The sequence below is a fragment of the Mustela lutreola genome, chromosome 1, assembly GCF_030435805.1.
Source record: "Mustela lutreola isolate mMusLut2 chromosome 1, mMusLut2.pri, whole genome shotgun sequence".
Classification (NCBI taxonomy): domain Eukaryota; kingdom Metazoa; phylum Chordata; class Mammalia; order Carnivora; family Mustelidae; genus Mustela; species Mustela lutreola.
This window is the reverse complement of record NC_081290.1, coordinates 224,114,711-224,131,939: the sequence shown is the minus strand read 5'-3', so window position 1 is coordinate 224,131,939 and position 17,229 is coordinate 224,114,711.

Below are 17,229 nucleotides of genomic sequence, written 5' to 3'. Positions count from 1 at the left end.
GATCATAAATATTAGAGAAGATCAATTTTTATGCACTCATTGACAAATTTGCAGAAGTCAGGACTTAAAACAGTCAATGTAATTTATTACTATGCTAGTAATATGTAGATATAACTTTTTTCCTTTTTAAAAAGGGTGATAGGTATTGGAGAGGATATGTGCTATGGTGAGCTCTGTAAATGTGTAAGACTGATGAGTCACAGACCTGTACCCCTGAAACAAATAATACATTATATATCACTAAAATAATAATAATAATAATAATAATTAATAATACTAATTTCTGTAGTACCTGTGTGGTTTAGTCAGTTAAGCATCTGCCTTTGCCTCAGGTCATGATCCCAGGGTCCTGAGATGGAGTCAGCATTTGGCTTCCCACTCAGCAGGAAGACTGCTTTTCCCTCCCCTTCTGCCCCTATCCCCCACCCAGACTGTGCTCATGTGCACTCTGTCTCTCAAATACATATATAAAATCTTTTTAAAAAATAATACAAAAATAAAAATGTTAGTTTAAAAGTACAATTCAATTTTCCCTTACTTTAAATTGTAACATTTAATTTGTTTACTTTTGTGGAATTATATGTAAATATTTCAATAAAAGGAAATTTTCACTATGTTTCTTTTCTGTCTGTTATCATTATTAACTTCATTACATGAGTATCCCTAAAAATAAATATGTCAAAAAATTATCTACTTTGGATCTTAAATATATAAGGTACAGCGCTGCAGCAGATGTTTTGTGAGTAACATATCTTGGTATTTTTGCTATTAGCACTCAGAGGGAAATACTGTGCTCATTAAGGAAGAATAAACATTCATCAAGGATATATCTGCAAACTGCAGTGCCAGGTCATTGCCTAATCTTCTCAGCATCTTGAGGAAGGTGCAATTTCATCTCTTGGTACTTGATCTAAATCCAATATAATGGATTTCAATGAGTTTTAAAGTCAAATAAGTAAACTTTCTCTGCCTTATTTTAATAACATGTCCTATGTGATATGTTATCTTCATTAAATCATTCTGTTTTTCTAATTGCCTGAGTAACTCAATCCTGTGTTAATGCCAATGTGAAGAGTCCACTGTTTCTTACACTGTTTTTTGGGAGTATCCAGACACCTTTTTCCAAGTTAATATAATTTCTAAATTAGTCATGTGCACCCTTGTATCAGATTATATGGAAATTAAGGATCAAATTGCCAGCTAATGTCCATATTTGAGATAAAAATAATACTAAATAAATGAATTGTACTTCTGAGTAACACTTCCATCTTAAGCAATACTTTAAAAAAAAACTTAAATTCTACTTCTTAAATGACGAATACATTTATTAAATCCCTTCCTGATATTAAATAGCTAAAGCAAAACAGAAAAACACAAATAATTGCTAGTGACTAAAAATCCATCTGGATATAACACAGATTATTTTAGTAAAACTAATACCTGACTTTGAGAATATATATGCAAAAGCATCAACCTTAAAGTTTTTCAATTACCTACACTAATGATAAGTTCAGCCATCAGACTAATCCAAATAGACAAATCTTATCAATATAATTTATATGGGGGACCTAAAAGGCTCAGTAAGTTAAGCAGCCAACTCTTGATTTCGGCTCAGATAATGATGATCTCAACGTACTGGGATAGAGTCCCACATCAGAATTCACACTCAAGGGGGAGTCTGCTTGAGAATTTGCTCTCTCTTCCACTCTGCCCCTCCCCCTGCTTGTGCTCACTCTCTAAAATAAATAAATAAGTGAATAAATAAATAATCTTTTAGAAATAAATAAATAATTTATATGGTCAACATAGTTTGGAAAGTATGTTTTAAGACAGGAAAGTATGATTTAAGTTTCATAGTCTATATATTTGTTTTATGTTTAATACAGAGGACAATTGTGGGCTCCAATAATAAATAGCTCATCAAAATACAGAAACTTTCCTTGAGTCTAGACCAATAAATGACCACATCATCAGAATCCATCTGAGCACAAAACTCAGTTCAGAAAGTTTTTTAAAATCAAAACCCAACCTCCTTTCAAAAAGTTTTAGAGAACTGTCTTAGTCAGCTTTGGATTCTATAAAAAAATTCAGAGACTGGGTGGCTTAAATAAGAGACTTTTTTTTTTTTTTTTTTTCACAGCTCTTGAGACTGGAAGTCCAAAATCTAGGTGCTAACAGATAAGATTCCTGGTAAAGGAAAACTTCTGGGCTTACAGACGTCACTTTCTCCCTGTATGCTAACATAGTAAAGAGAGTGAGAAACAGAGGGGCATTTTTCCTTTTTTTATAAAGAAACTAATCCCATCATGATCTCCCTGTTTTCATTTTCTCCTTATCAGCCCTCACAAACCTTCCAAATGTGCCATCCAAATACCACCATACTGGGAATTAAGATTTCAACATATGAATTTTGAAAGGATGCAAAACATTAAGTCCATAACTGGTATTTTGAAATCTGGTTTGGTTTATCCAAATCTTTTTTCCCCAAAAATTAAACTGGATACACAGGAGCTAGTGAAAGGTAAAGGGGCATTTATTCCAGTGACAAAGTTGTGTTTCCACAACAGACATTAGATTCACCTCACTCTGGTATGTTAACAGTTTCCTGGGAGCTGCCTCTGCTCTGAAAACAAAAGTTAAAATTATACATATACAGTTACACATTCCTCACTGACCTCTTCCAAGCTCATCCCTGCTATTCCTAGATAAAAAATCATGGAAGCTCATACGTGTTAAGAAACTTCCTCAAAGTCAAGGGCAAGACCAGAGAAACACCCTAGATAGATACCTCATCTCTAGCCCCGTGTTATTACCTTAAACGTCTGATACTCATTCCAAACCAAGGATGCTCTCCAACTTCTCTCCTAAAGAACTTCTGCCCCTGAGCCAACAGCATTCCTCTGTATACATCTGCTTTGCCTGTACTAGAGAAGAAGTTTCCAGATTTAGAGAAATTCATGTGGGATCTGACTTCTGCTTAATGCAACAGATCATGTGCTATAGTCTTCTCATTTCAAACATTTTGTTGATACATCACTGATTACATAAAGTATGTTGCTATAGATTCTCTCAGTCATCCGAATTTCCCTCCTAATGATTTCTTAAAAAATTACAGCACTAAGCTGAGAGATATCCTGAGGATGAAGGGAAGGGAAAGGAGGGGGAAAGAGAAGGGAAAGGAAAGAGAAAAAAAAAAAAGGGAAAAGGAAGGGAAAGGGAAGGGGAGAAGGAAGGAGGGAAGTAGGACAGAAAGACGGACAGGAAGAAAGGTGGTCAGATAGTTTCATCTCTGCTGCTCTGCCTTGTAGGTCTAGTCAATAAACTTACATCTTCTTCAGAAGAAAAGGAAAAAAAGGAAGAAAGAAAGAAGGAAAGAAAGAAAAAAATAAGGGGGAGAGGAAGGAGGAAGGAGAGAGAGAGAAAAAAATAAGAAATAGACAGAGGAAGGAAGGAAGGAAGGAAGGAGGGAGGGAAGGAAGGAAGAAAGAGAGAGAGAGAAAGAAAGGAAGAAAAGCTAACAACTACTAGCAAGTAAACATTAGTTTCTTAAAGTTAGATGACATTTTTCAATAGATTTCAGTCCATTTAACTTCCCAAGAACTCTGCAAGGGAGGTACTATCCCTACATTACAAATAAGGAGACTAAAGGTCAGAGGTAACAGAATAACTTGCCATGATCAGACAGTCACAAAAACAGAAGCAGGACTCAGCTGCACCTTATCTGAAAAGCCATCATCAATCCTTATAGGACATTAACTCCAAAGTATTCCTTTTCATTTTGAGTGTATGTGAAGGCCAATCCCAATGAATGTTGAGACCTGTAGGTAACAGAGCAGTGACCAAACCAACACACTCAGCTGGGAGCTGCCTCAGTCCTACCACCTTCCCACTGCAGCCCTTGAGTAAGAAGAGCTCTTCCATCCTGAAATGGTTAAGGTTGCAACTTTCGAGATCAGAAATTTTGATTAGCTCTGCAGTCCACCCCAACCCCTAGCTTCACACTTTCCTAAAAGCCATTTAGCTCTGGGAATAAACCGTGCCATCAGTAAGATATAATACCTGTTCTCTCATATTTTGCCTGAGTAGAATACTGGCCAAGTACCCAAGCAGAGAAGTCCCATAGGCCTCCATGCCCATGCCCAGAGGGTCTTGCATTTGGGTTTAATGCTCTGCATTAAATTCTTGAAGTTCTTAGTAAGTTATCTTGAAATTCTTAGAAAGTCATCATTGCATTTGTGTTTTGAAAACGAATTCCAAGAGGACAATGAAGAATGCTCTGAGGACTTGAATACTTGGCTCAAAGTCATGTCCTCCCTGGATGTCTACCTACCTTCTACCTACCTCCCTTGACATGGATTTCGCAGGGCCTAATTCTCTGTTCCCTGGTATTTTAGGTCCATTCAACCTGCCGTCCTCCACGCCACCCAGCAACCACTGTAGCTCTGCACCCCCTGCATGGGTCTGGGTATGGATATAGGGAGAATCAAAGTGAAATATGTCAGCCCAGCACGGTCTCAGGCTGGGACCTGGCAGCATCCTTCCCTGCCTTAAGCTGACCACACAGTTTAATGGATGACCTTTGGTACACCCCTCAGCCAGGTGTGTGCCCAGGACAAAGACTCCATTTGTCCCATGGCCCATCCCCATGGGTAAGGGGATCAGCAGACATATGGGAAAGGAAGATGCCTGGATCTACTTCTCACTCTGACTGGGAACAGCTGGTTGGGAGGGGGAGGAGGGATCTGCCAGCTGGTGGGTCATATATACACCCTGATTTGCACGGTGGAGCCTGGGATGCCATGAAGGTCTGCGCGTGTCCCAGGAGTATCCGTTGCCTAAAGGAGTGTGACATTAAAAGCAAATAAAAAACACTATGACAGGTTGAGAAAGAGTCCCCAGAAGAAAGGAAAAATTTTATATTTTTGAATAAAGGTCAGTTCTCACATTTTCATTTTGCACTGGGTACTGTAAATAATGTAGTCAGTTCTGACACTGGCATAAAGAGATTGGATTTCTCTGAATATAAAGCAAATCAGTGAACATATGTGAGCCTGTTTGGTATCTTCTGCTTCTTTTCTTGCTGAAATCCTAAGAAAATATCTGACTTTTCTGTAGCTGTATAATACATTTGCTTTTTCAACTATATAACAAATGGGTTTTGTATATTAAGGAATTATCTCCTATATTATACTTTGGGTTCTTAAAAGAAAATAGCTCTACTTTTTAAAAAAAATCTGTATACTTGTTGTTTTGAAAATAAAAGGCAATAAATGAATATTGGGTACTGGGATTCTGAAAGCTAAGAAAATGTGGCTTAGTTCTACTTTACCCCAAATTATACACTCAAAAATAGAGGTCTTCTGAAAAAAGTTGCACAAATATAGTAATCTCATTTTCAGAAATGGATTCAAATGTAGAACTGTACAAGTTTGACTACCTATGCAAGGGTTGGATGAGCCACTCACTCAATAAGCAGTCACTGAGGGTCTACTGTGTGTCTATCTTATACTAGTTGCAAGGAAAAGGGAAATGACACACATTCTCATTTGCTGTCACTCTTCTATGTGCTAGTCTATTTGTGTACCCACAGTCTTTCATCCTCACAAGTCAAAAGGTAAATATCATTGGCCCTATTTTCCAAAGAAAGGCATTGAAGTTCAATTTATTAAGATTAAAAGACTGTTTTCTGATAGAAAGTGGGAAGTCTATTCGATGAGGATATTAATGAGAAACTGATCATTTATAGTGGTTGGATTTGGGGGGTGTATTAATATGAACACTGCATGTATTAGCTGACCTATGACAGCCTCTAGTCCCATGTGTACTCTGGACACCTGGCAGGAGAAAACAAACTACAGCTTTCAGCATGTTTACATGGTTATCTTTAAAATAAATGATAATGCTGAAAGCGCACATCTCAGTACACAAAGTGTTATTCTCAGCAACATGGAATCGAAGCCCTTCCTGTTTCTATCAGAGTTTGTCAATTGGAGGGCCTCTTTTAGCATCCAGGCCTAATAGTCAGTGAGAAGACATTTTCAGCTATAGAAGAACTGGCTATGTTTGTCCCAGAGAGGGACAAAAGTGGTTTTCGTTAATCCAACACCAGCCACTCCAGTGTTCTTCATGCTATGTCTTGTTTGGAGAAAAACACACTGCCCATGACCAATTTTGAGTTCTTGTGGGGAGCTGTCTCTTGTACCCTCATCTTTACCTAGTGTGACCAATGTGTTTTATCCAGAAAATTCCTTTATACTTTGTAGAGTCTTGAAGGGAAAAAAAAATTAGTAATGTTAATTAGCTAAGATGAAAACATTAATTAACCAATTCTCAAAAGAGAGATGGATTAAAAACTAGGGTACTCTATGCTAATTCAGCAACAGGAAAGTTCTAGTTAAATAACTCAGTCTATCAAGGTCACATTCTGTGCCAAAGAACTAGGAAGGATAGACAAAAGTAAGAAAGACCGAAATGGTTAATGACCCCCTGAACTAAATTGCATCTATTGTTGTTTCCCAATTGAGGTCTTATTTTTGTGTCCCACTTTTCCTTATTCAGATCTATGGAATTCCGTCCATGAAGCTATCCCTTGTGTTCCAACTCACATGAATATCTGCCTTCTCCAGTAACTCCTCTGTTATATTGCTTCCATCAATTTGCAAGTGTTATTTAATTATGAAATACATGCATTTTTTATTTTCCAAACCAGTCTTTAGAAGGACAGAGAGAATGGTCAGCAGGCTTTAGAAACACAGCTATATTATATACATGGTGGGAAAAATATTTAATAGATTCCACTTTGACTTCACAGACTCTGTATTAATTTGTTTTTACTACACAGAGGAACTGATTATTGTTATCCCACCATACACGTGTGGAAATTGAAGCTTTGCATAGCTAAAACACTACCTGAGATCACATTAACAATACACGACAGAAATGGTTTTCATTTCTCATCAATCTTACACAAAAAGTGAGAATGCTATTACAATTCCAGCCTTATAGATTAGAAAACCTAGGCTCAGAAGGCAACAGCATTTGCTCAAGATTACAAATAAAGTTACAGGGGAGGAGTATAATATTATGAGAGAGAGATGATATGACCAATTAACTGCCAAAGGGAGCATTGCAGAGAAACTGGCTTCCACGTGAGGTACAGCAGCTGCCTTCTGCTTATCTAGACAAGCCTCAGAACAGCTGACCAAGATCCTGTTTGAACTCTGTGAGCTGCTATTGGAGTTCAGCTCAGAGGTCTGAGCTAAGGAAACATGTGGTTGTATGAACAATAATATGTCAGGTGTAAAAAGAGAAACTTCTCAGGGATCCCTGCCCATTGGTATGTCTTCCACATTTCTACGCCTATTAGGTCCAACATTCTGATCTCATCAGTTAGTTCTTATCAGTCAAATAACAAGCACCATTCTTTGAGAGCCTACCAAATTTTAATTCCAGATAAATAAATTACTGTGAGGTCAGGGTTATTTTCCCCATCTTACAGATGGGGAAGACAAAGGTCACATATCCATTCATTCATTCGATAGACATTTCATCTCCAATGGGTGTCAAGAATAGCATTAGGTGTTGGTAAGAATGGTAAATCAAGTAGACAGAAATTCTTTCCTTGTGGAGCTTACAATATTAAAGATAAAGAAGTAAACACACATATTTATGATTTTTATTTGATAAAAATGCTATAAAGTAACACATTGCTATTAAAGAGGAAAAGCAGGACTGTGGATGGAAAACTATGTATGAGTGTCTAGAAAAGATTTTTTTTTATTTTATTTATTTTTTTATTTATTTGGCAGACAGAGATCACAAGTAGGCAGAGAGGCAGGCAGAGGGAGAGAGAGGAGGAAGCAGGCTCCCTGCTAAGCAAAGAGCCCGATGCGGGGCTCGATCTCAAGACCCCAAGATCATGACCTGAGCTGAAGGCACAGGCCTTAACCCACTGATCCACCCAGGTGCCCCTAGAAAAGATTTTAACATAAATCTGAAGCATGAGCACTATCTCCTCCCAAGAGCTAGTAGCAGGTGCATCCAAGCCAAGGGGACGAAGGATAAAAGTTTTGACATGGAAGAGATTTTGGTGTTTTTAAAAATTAAACATATCCAGGGTGGCTACGTCAGTTTGAACAATAGAAGAATACTGGACAAAATGACATTTCAAAACAGGAAAAGGAAATGAAGTAGTAATCAAGAAATTTGGCCAGTTGAAGAAGAATGGAGTAGAAATAAGGGAAGGGGCTAATAATATCCCAAAGCTAGAGGAAGAGCTCAAACCCAATACTGAACTCAAACCCAATACTTTAATCACCTCACTCCTGCACCTCTAATGGTGACTCACAGATGGACAAAGGTGTCTTGCCTCACGTTATGAGCATAAGGTGGTCAGACACCATGGAGCTTAACCTGGAGAAAGTGAGATCCAGAGCAGTAAATTCCAGAGTCATGAGACAAGTAGTCCAGATCTTAGGAATTGCAGTAAGGATAAAAGAGAGGGGTGTGCAGTAAGAGGGAGGGGGTGGGATAGAGAGAGAACAGGAAAAGGGAGAAGAGAAAGGATAAAAGGGGGGAGAAGAGTAGATCAAATCGTAACATCTTAGAGCTACAACAGACAACTGACTCCAATTAGATAAAACCATCCCATCACTGAATCTGACCGGTTCAGTTTGGCCATGATCTTACAATTTGAACATGACTAGACTAGAATCCAGTTGCCCTTATGCTTGAGGATGAATGTGAACATGTGACAAACAACAAATTTTTTGAAGATGAATAATTGGTTTTGTAATGATTCCTGTTAAAAATGTGATGATGGGTGAAATTGGAATCCAGAGAATGACTATGTGTGGAATTAAGGTGGGGATAGTTTTAATTATCTCTCCTGTTAAATGATTTGCAGGTGATTTGCAAGTGCGTCACATTTCTCCCAGTGCACGTAATATGTTCGTTGGTGCATATGGTAGATTTTCATTGTTCTTTGTAATAGTCTTTGGATTTAAAAGAGCAATGCTTCTAATGTTAGTTAACCCATACCGCAAGGGGATGAGGGTACAGAAAACCAGTTTTATATTCATCTTCTTAATTTCCATTCTGGAAAATGACTGCTAATTATTAAATATCTGTTTTATTTGACCAGGCCATTTATTTTCTCAATTCTTTCTATCTTTAGTGGGCCATGAATATCCCTCCCAAGCTCTGTCTCTCTGGGGAGAGACTGATTCCCAAAACCATGGAGTTCCAGAGGCATCTTTAAGGTAAAGATAATAGATACTTTCAAAATCTCAAGGAATTATCAAAAACTATTTAAAGATGGTACAGGTTAAGACACCAAACATTATATCTGAAAAACAGTAGACATTCTTCTATCTATAAACTCCTTCTCCTATATTTTCAGGTCTAATGCAGGTCAACCCCAATTTCTCGTGCATGTGATAATTCACAACTCAGTTTTTTTTTTTAATTTTTAATTTTTTATAAACATATATTTTTATCCCCAGGGGTACAGGTCTGTGAATCACCAGGTTTACACACTTCACAGCACTCACCAAAGCACATACCCTCCCCAATGTCCATAATCCCACCCCCTTCTCCCAACCCCCCTCCCCCCAGCAACATGGGGGCTTAAGTGGGTAGGAGAAGAATAAATGAAACAAGATGGGATTGGGAGGGAGACAAACCATAAGTGACTCTTAATCTCAGTTTGTTTTTGTACTATGTCCAACTATCAAGTAATCTGGAACTCCTTACAATTAATAGTCTAAGTTAAATGATATATTTGATTGAAAAGGAAACCAGATAGTTTAGTAAATATTGTCTCTTTTTATTTAGTTCAAGTTAATAGTGATTCCAAGTTGGTTTTGGATCTTCTTTTCAGGATTTTTTTTTTATGGCCAATGCAAAACCCACATGTAAATATGAGAGGCTAGGTTTCTACAAGAAAGCATTTGGAGGATTTTATGTACCTACAATTTCTCTGATAATTTTGAATACCACCCAAAAAGGTAAAATTACACCATAGGGTGGCTTTAACTCAAGAAAAACTTCTGACCACCTATTGGTCTATCCTGGGTTTTCAAGACTCAGACCAGAATATGTCACTGGAAATGCCATTGCCTTTCATTTGTTTATACTTTTTGTTTCATTGGGGATTTTATTGGGGTGGGTAATGTGGGTTATCATTTTTATGTCCACTATGATGGAGATATATATCTCCCTCAAAAATATCAAGAAGAATTCAAAATTGGTATTATCACTTATATCCATATTATAATGAAATGTAATCAACATCAGAGCTATGCATCACTACCATATTCATTAGGGTCATTTTATTTCTACTTCTCCTGAAAGAAAATCAGAAAATAATTATCAAGTATCTTATGATATTACAATATATTATAATACAATACAATTATAATAAATTATCAAGTATAATTTATACTTGATATAAATATAGCATATAATACTACAATATGCTTTCCAAAATACCACAAAATGCTTTTTAAAATACACAAAAATGAATGAGTAAATACTTATATAAAGGTCTATAAATACAGCATTTGATCCTTACAAGTCTACAGAATCAAGGGAAGCTAAATGGAGAAGGTCTAACTAAGCTGACCCTTGAACATACAATATTCTCTGCTTACAGAGAATTATATATATATATATATATATATATATATATATGTATGTATATATGTATATATGTATGCATATATGCATATATATATATATATATATATATATACATGTGTGCCTGCCTGTGTGTGTGTGTACACATGTACAAGTGCTTGGTGTGTGCAGGTGATTATAGCCATAATAGAAAGTACAGAATATTTGGAAATCCAAGCTAAAGGATCAATAGAAACAATGGCTTTGATGAAGGAAAAGTTCAAAGCATGATGTTTTTCAGAATAAGATATGTCGCTAAGTTATTGGAGCACATGGCATATGGAATATAAGATAGATAACCTAAAATGCCTTCAACTATTATAACTAAAAAATAAGAATAGGGAGGCTCTGAATCAAGCATTGCCTTCTACAGTCAATCTGGAGTAAGCCACACACTAGTTCTGAACAAATGTCTATCCAATAAGCAAATCCAGCACTTGCAATGATTCAAAGTTCTTACCTCAATTCTTCAAAACAAGGTATCTTCATCTGAGAGCTTAAAATTTGGAAATTTGCTTCTTTTATTGCCCTGATGATTATGAAGTATAATGAATCCTTGACCTTTTGCATCAAGGTTAGACATTCAGCTCTGGGCTGACTTAAGCGGTAGATGGTTGTATGAAAGAATTCACGGGTCCTGTCATAGTCCTATATGAGTATTTCAGAGTTAAGAACATTAGTGTTATATACAAACTAAAAGAATGAAAATTTTAGTAAGACAGACAAGCCAGTGGGCAACTGAGGCCATGAACCAGGGATAAATAGGCTCCCTAACCCCAGCACTGTGATGCTCTCACTAGGATTTGCTCTCTAAAAAACACTACAGAAGTAGATGGAGCAAGGATGAATACCAACCCATCCACCAAACAACTGTTTCTTTTCTTGAGCTCCAGAGAAGAAGGACCCACAGACAAGATGTGGAACAAAAGCAACATAAACCAAAGTGCCTGCAAAAGGGATTGTGACAGACCAGTGAACTGATGACCAGTAAGTACTTCAAATCCTCCAAATGAAATGCTTTCCTTGTAGCATTATTTACTGACCATAAATGAGGACACATTCCATTTCTATGACTTTCACTCTTTTCATGCACATTTGGGGAAAAGCAAAGCATCATACTCCAATCAGGAGTTTCATTGAATTTAATTTAATAGAATTTAATTTAACTAGCCACATTCTGAATTGGAAAATTATAAAGATTATTTTTACCCTAAGAGTACTAATGACAAAGCAGCAATGTCTGGGTGGCTCACTCCATTAAGTGGCCAACTCTTGACTTTAGTCTGGATCCTAATTTCAGGGTCCTGAGGTAGAGCCCAGAGTTGGGCTCTGCACTCAGCATGGAGTCTGCTTGTCCCTCTCCCTTCCCCTTTGCCCCCCACACTCCCTCACTCCTACTAAATAAATAAGAAAAATCTTTAAAAATATATCTTAGGAAGAGTTTTCTTTTAATCTGCATAAAACTTAAATAAAAACAATGCAAACACTGAAAGTATGCACACTTGAATACCACAAAAATAGTCAAATGGGAGCAATGAATTTGTCTTCTCATAAGGTTAAGGGAACTCAACCATTTCATTTTAATAACAAATTACCTTCACTCTTATAATTAATATTAATATGAAGGTAGATACTAAAACTAACTGCAGCTCCTCCAAGGATAAAGCAACAGGATCAACGTGCAAATAAGTGATTGCTTCCAGTAAGAGTCATCTCTTAGCCTTATCCTGCTGAACAGTCAAGAAGCTGTGCCTCATTTATGCTTCACAAAAACGTCTCACACAAAAGTGATAATGTACACTTTATGGATGAATAAACTGGGCTTCAAAGCTCCCCAAATCCAAGAGTTAATCAGTAGAAGAACTTACGCTATCCAGTTCTGCTCATCTCTGCAAGTGTTACTTTGAGCAGGACAAGCACTGTGCTTGGTTTTAAATATCTGAGGCTGTTGATTTCACCCAATCTTACAAGGAAGAGATGTGTTATGGTTTTTTGGCATAATTTAGAGTTTATAAGTCACAGTATGAGGGAAATAAATTAATGTCATAGCAGCAGTCACAAATTACATTTCCTGAATTCTCACTCATTTCATCGAAGTTTCAGGCCCTGCATTTCTTTTAAATACATATGATAGCCAGTAGGGTAAAGTTTCATGCATGTTCTAGAACTAATTTTCTTTTCACTATTTAGTCATTCAACAAAATTATCTTTGTTGTCCATGACAGAAAAGTGAGTAAATAAATAAGTCCTACAAGGTTAAATATTGCAAGTGTGGAAATTACTGTTAAAGCTCAGGAATAAGACCCCGATATTCAAAGAAAGGCTCTGGCCTAAAGACCGCTGTCCTTGGGGCGCCTGGTTGGCTCAGTGGGTTAGGGCTTCTGCCTTTAGCTCTGGCCCTGATCCCAGGGTTCTGGGATTGAGCCCCTCATCGGGCTCTCTGCTCAGCAGGGAGCCTACTTCCTCCTCTCTCTGCCTACTTGTGATCTGTCTGTCAAACAAACAAAACAACCTCTCTCCTTTCTTCTCAGTTCGTTATTGGAACCAATCCCATCAGATTCTTACAGGCCAGATTCTAGTGAAACAGCTCTATCATTTTCATTATTGCTTTTATCTCAGATTCCAGATGCCAGTTTTAGAGACTGGGCCAGGAGGACCAACTGAGGGCATATACTGTATTATATTTTGGCCACCCTCCCTCAGTTCTATCTGTTAATAGATGCCAGGTGGGACTACTCTGTCTCTCTTCTAAATGTGCCTGAGATATCAGAATATATTTTCATTAAACTACACAGAAGTTTGGGTAAAGCATGACTAGAATGATAAAATATGCCTACAGTCATTTATAAAGAACCTATGGCAAGTAGCAAGTTACGATCCTATACCTTGTAGTCACAATGACAAAAAAGACAGATTAATAGTCCCAGGTATTCTGGATCTTACAGTCTAGTGAGAAAGAGAAACAGATAATCACATAAATAACTCCCACTATAATCACAGCAGTAAAATAGCATAATATAGAGTTTAAATTGGGGTAAGTACTCTGAACTGCATGATTGGAGGAATTAACCTAGTCTTGTAGAGCAAGGAGCAAAGTGGGAGAAAGTAGGGTATAGCTTACGAAAGCAGAGAAATTCTTACTAAAATAGTCTAAGAACATTGAAATAAGACTAGCAAAGAATGAGAGCATTTAAAGATATGAAACTAGTGTTTAAATTAAGTAAACAAGGGCATTATATTAAATTATATCTATCAGTTAAACACAAATACTTAGGAAAAGATTAAAAAAATTAAAAAGCAATAAACCAATATATGATTTGATTATTCCTAAAGGCTGGTATTATTAACTATTTTTTAAAATAGCTTTATATTTAAATGCTATTTTATTTTTTTAAATTTTAGTTCTCATTTATCAAGCCTTTAAATTTAAAGCGGAAAACCCTCAGAAGCAAGGGGAATGAACTGGACTACCTTGGGGTGGAGGGATAGTATTTTTTAACCATATGTTTGCTTCATTATCTATATGATGTCACTAAGAACAAAACAAAACAAAACAAAAAAAAGAACAAAATATGCAAGCAATCATCTTAGATTAAAATCTACTTTAGGAAAATCCCAATGCAATATTATGACTATTGTATATGCATATGCACCTAAATATCATTCACATTTATACATAGTACTTCAAGGTCACTATCAATGTGTTGAAATACAACTTCAATAAATTTGTTCATCTGGTCATCACTACATATGAATGCAGAGTGGTTATGGAAGATTACACGAAAACAATCTTATTTTTATGACTAAAACTTAAATTCTCATAAGTAAAGGAAGAATTCACTTGGACAGTAATCAATGGTAGCACTTATAAAGTATTTAATAATATATGCCAGCAAGTGGTCAATGTTTGTTCATATACTTTATTTCATTCACTTTTCACAAACCTCCTGAGAGTTGGATTTTATATATTAATTTTTTATATAAGATCAAACTGAGGCACAGAAAAGTGAATAATTAGTTCAATCTCATAAACTGGGGTTGTGTTAAGTCTCTAGAAGCCCCAAGCATTAAAATTAGTATGATGTTTCTTCACATACATTTTTTGAAAAAATAATATGAAATCATACTATATATGAAAGAAAGTCAACCACTATTTTCACCTTTCCCATAACTAATTTGTTTTTTTTCTTGAAATAACAGACATAATTTCCTAAAAGAATAATTATGTTGCTCATCCTTAACAGACCTATTCAGTAATACAGCATCTAATAGCAAGGCTAGACTGTAACAGTGGCTATGTCTTTTCAAAATACAATTATCTAATAATGACTATGACTTTGAATTTGGAGTAATGATGTCAGAGGGCAAGGGAGAGTAATCTCAAAAATTAGAAGGGATAAGAGTGGCTTTTTACTCATAAGAAATACTCTTCACGTTGGATGAGTGGGGGCATTTGCTCCTTTCGAACATTTTTTAAGCACTTCCTATGTGCAAGATACTTGATAGACTCCAGGGACATAGAAATGAATGAGACATGGAAGTCATATACTAGTGGAAAAGGATTCCAGGTAAAGAGACAAAGACAGGTGACACTATGCACTGTGAAAAAAATAAGGAGAGAGGAGTACCTAATACAGGTAAATGTAGCCAAAAAATACTTCTAAGAATTGATGATATTTGAGCAAAGCTTAATGGAAAAACTGAAGCATATGGTGGAACATTTACCATAACAAGATCGAAGGCCAAATACCATGGACTTGTAAGAAAATGTGGGCAAATTCCTATGACTGGAACACAACTGTTCAGGGAAAGTGATTATACATGAAAGACAAGAGAGCCCAGACCAGAAGAGACTGATAAACACTGAAGAGCTCCGGCTTCCTCCTGAACACAGTGGCATGCCACTGAAGCATTTGAAGTGAATGGTCACACGATCCAATTTATATTACAGAACTCTCATGTTGATTCCACACACAGCCTAGTTCCGGATTCCTAAAAACTCTCAGGTTTCAGAGTAATTGCGTTTTTCTCAGTGTGATATTATTCCCATATCTTCTTCCTACGATGTTTAGACTTGAAACATTTTAGAAATAAATAGGCACATAGTCTTTCTGAGTTAGTCCTGGAGTACTGTTCAGAGGAAGTGTGTGGGTGTGTGATGAGGCTACGTTGCCGACAAAGATGTCCATATGCTTGAGTCAAGTAGTTGTGTAGGCAGGCCACAGACATCACACAGATGTCCTAGAGCTCTAGCACACATGGCCTGAGGAGTAGAGTCAAGATCCCATACTTTGTAAAGAGACTGAATGTTTTGTAATAGACTAAATCAATCAATCAACGCTACTTGTTTTGATCTGCCACCCACCCAGGATCATTAAAGTTAACGAGAAACAAATACAAGAGGCAAGAGAGAAACAGTGAACAGTGACAAAAAAAAAAAAAAAAAAAAATTAAGGAGCATCTTACCTTAAAGGTGGTTTTTTGAAAAGCTACATAATCCAACCAGGATATCAAATTCTACTATGATGTTTCACATTTTCCGTTGATCTAACATATTCTTTATTTGTTAGATCATCTACTTACCAGTTGAGACAACTCAAACTTCAGATGGAAGAAATAAAAGTATATTTAAGTGATCTGATTATTATAAAGTAGACATTATTTTCCTAAAATTGGTGACATAATTTTGGGTTAATTATGAGACTCAATGTTTTTAAATGATAAAATACCTTTTAAGGCACAAAGCAAAGCACCCATCAGCATTTTAGTGTGCTATCCATCTTAAGGCGATATAGTTATCTCTGTGGGATAAAGTTGAAGGATTAAGTGATTTAGTTTTCTGCATTCTTTGCTCTCACTAGTGTTAGGAGTATCCAAAATAACAAGAGATAGGTTTCCTCTTGCATTCAGAGAAGCTATCTTCACTGTAATCTACCCAAAACAAGTGCTATTCATATCCTTTTTTACAGATGAGAAAACTAAGATTCTAAGAGATTTTAAAAATTTTCCCTCGGTCATAGCCACAGAAATTGGGAAACGATTCATGCATTGGTCTCTTTGCCTGCAAAAGTTGCATGTTTTCCATTATCCAGCTTGGCCTGTGCAAATGACACAAGAATCTTTCTCCCTGTCTTGATCAAATTCCGCACGCTTCCTTTTCTTCTTTATACCTAGGAAAAATGTAGAACTATTTGTCTCCTCCCCATACAGATTTACATATTCTAGCAGAACTACTCCATCATTTCTGAGGCATTAATAGTTTGTTTTTCCTTTTTGTCTTAGAACAAGGGCTAATTTGCTAAAAGATAAATAGAAAAATACTTGGCCTAGTATAATTCTGCTTTAAATTGTCTTATCTTTTGGCAGAGCACACTAATCATTTTCTCAGTCCTTTGATTGACATTCATATAGCATCTTTCTTGACTGACGGTATTAAGGCCCAGATACAGAATATCTTCAAAAAAAAAAAGAAAGAAAAAAAACTAATTTGTAATCTGATTTTCCCTCTGCCAGAAAGAAGCCTACCTACAGACAATAATTTCATATATTAAC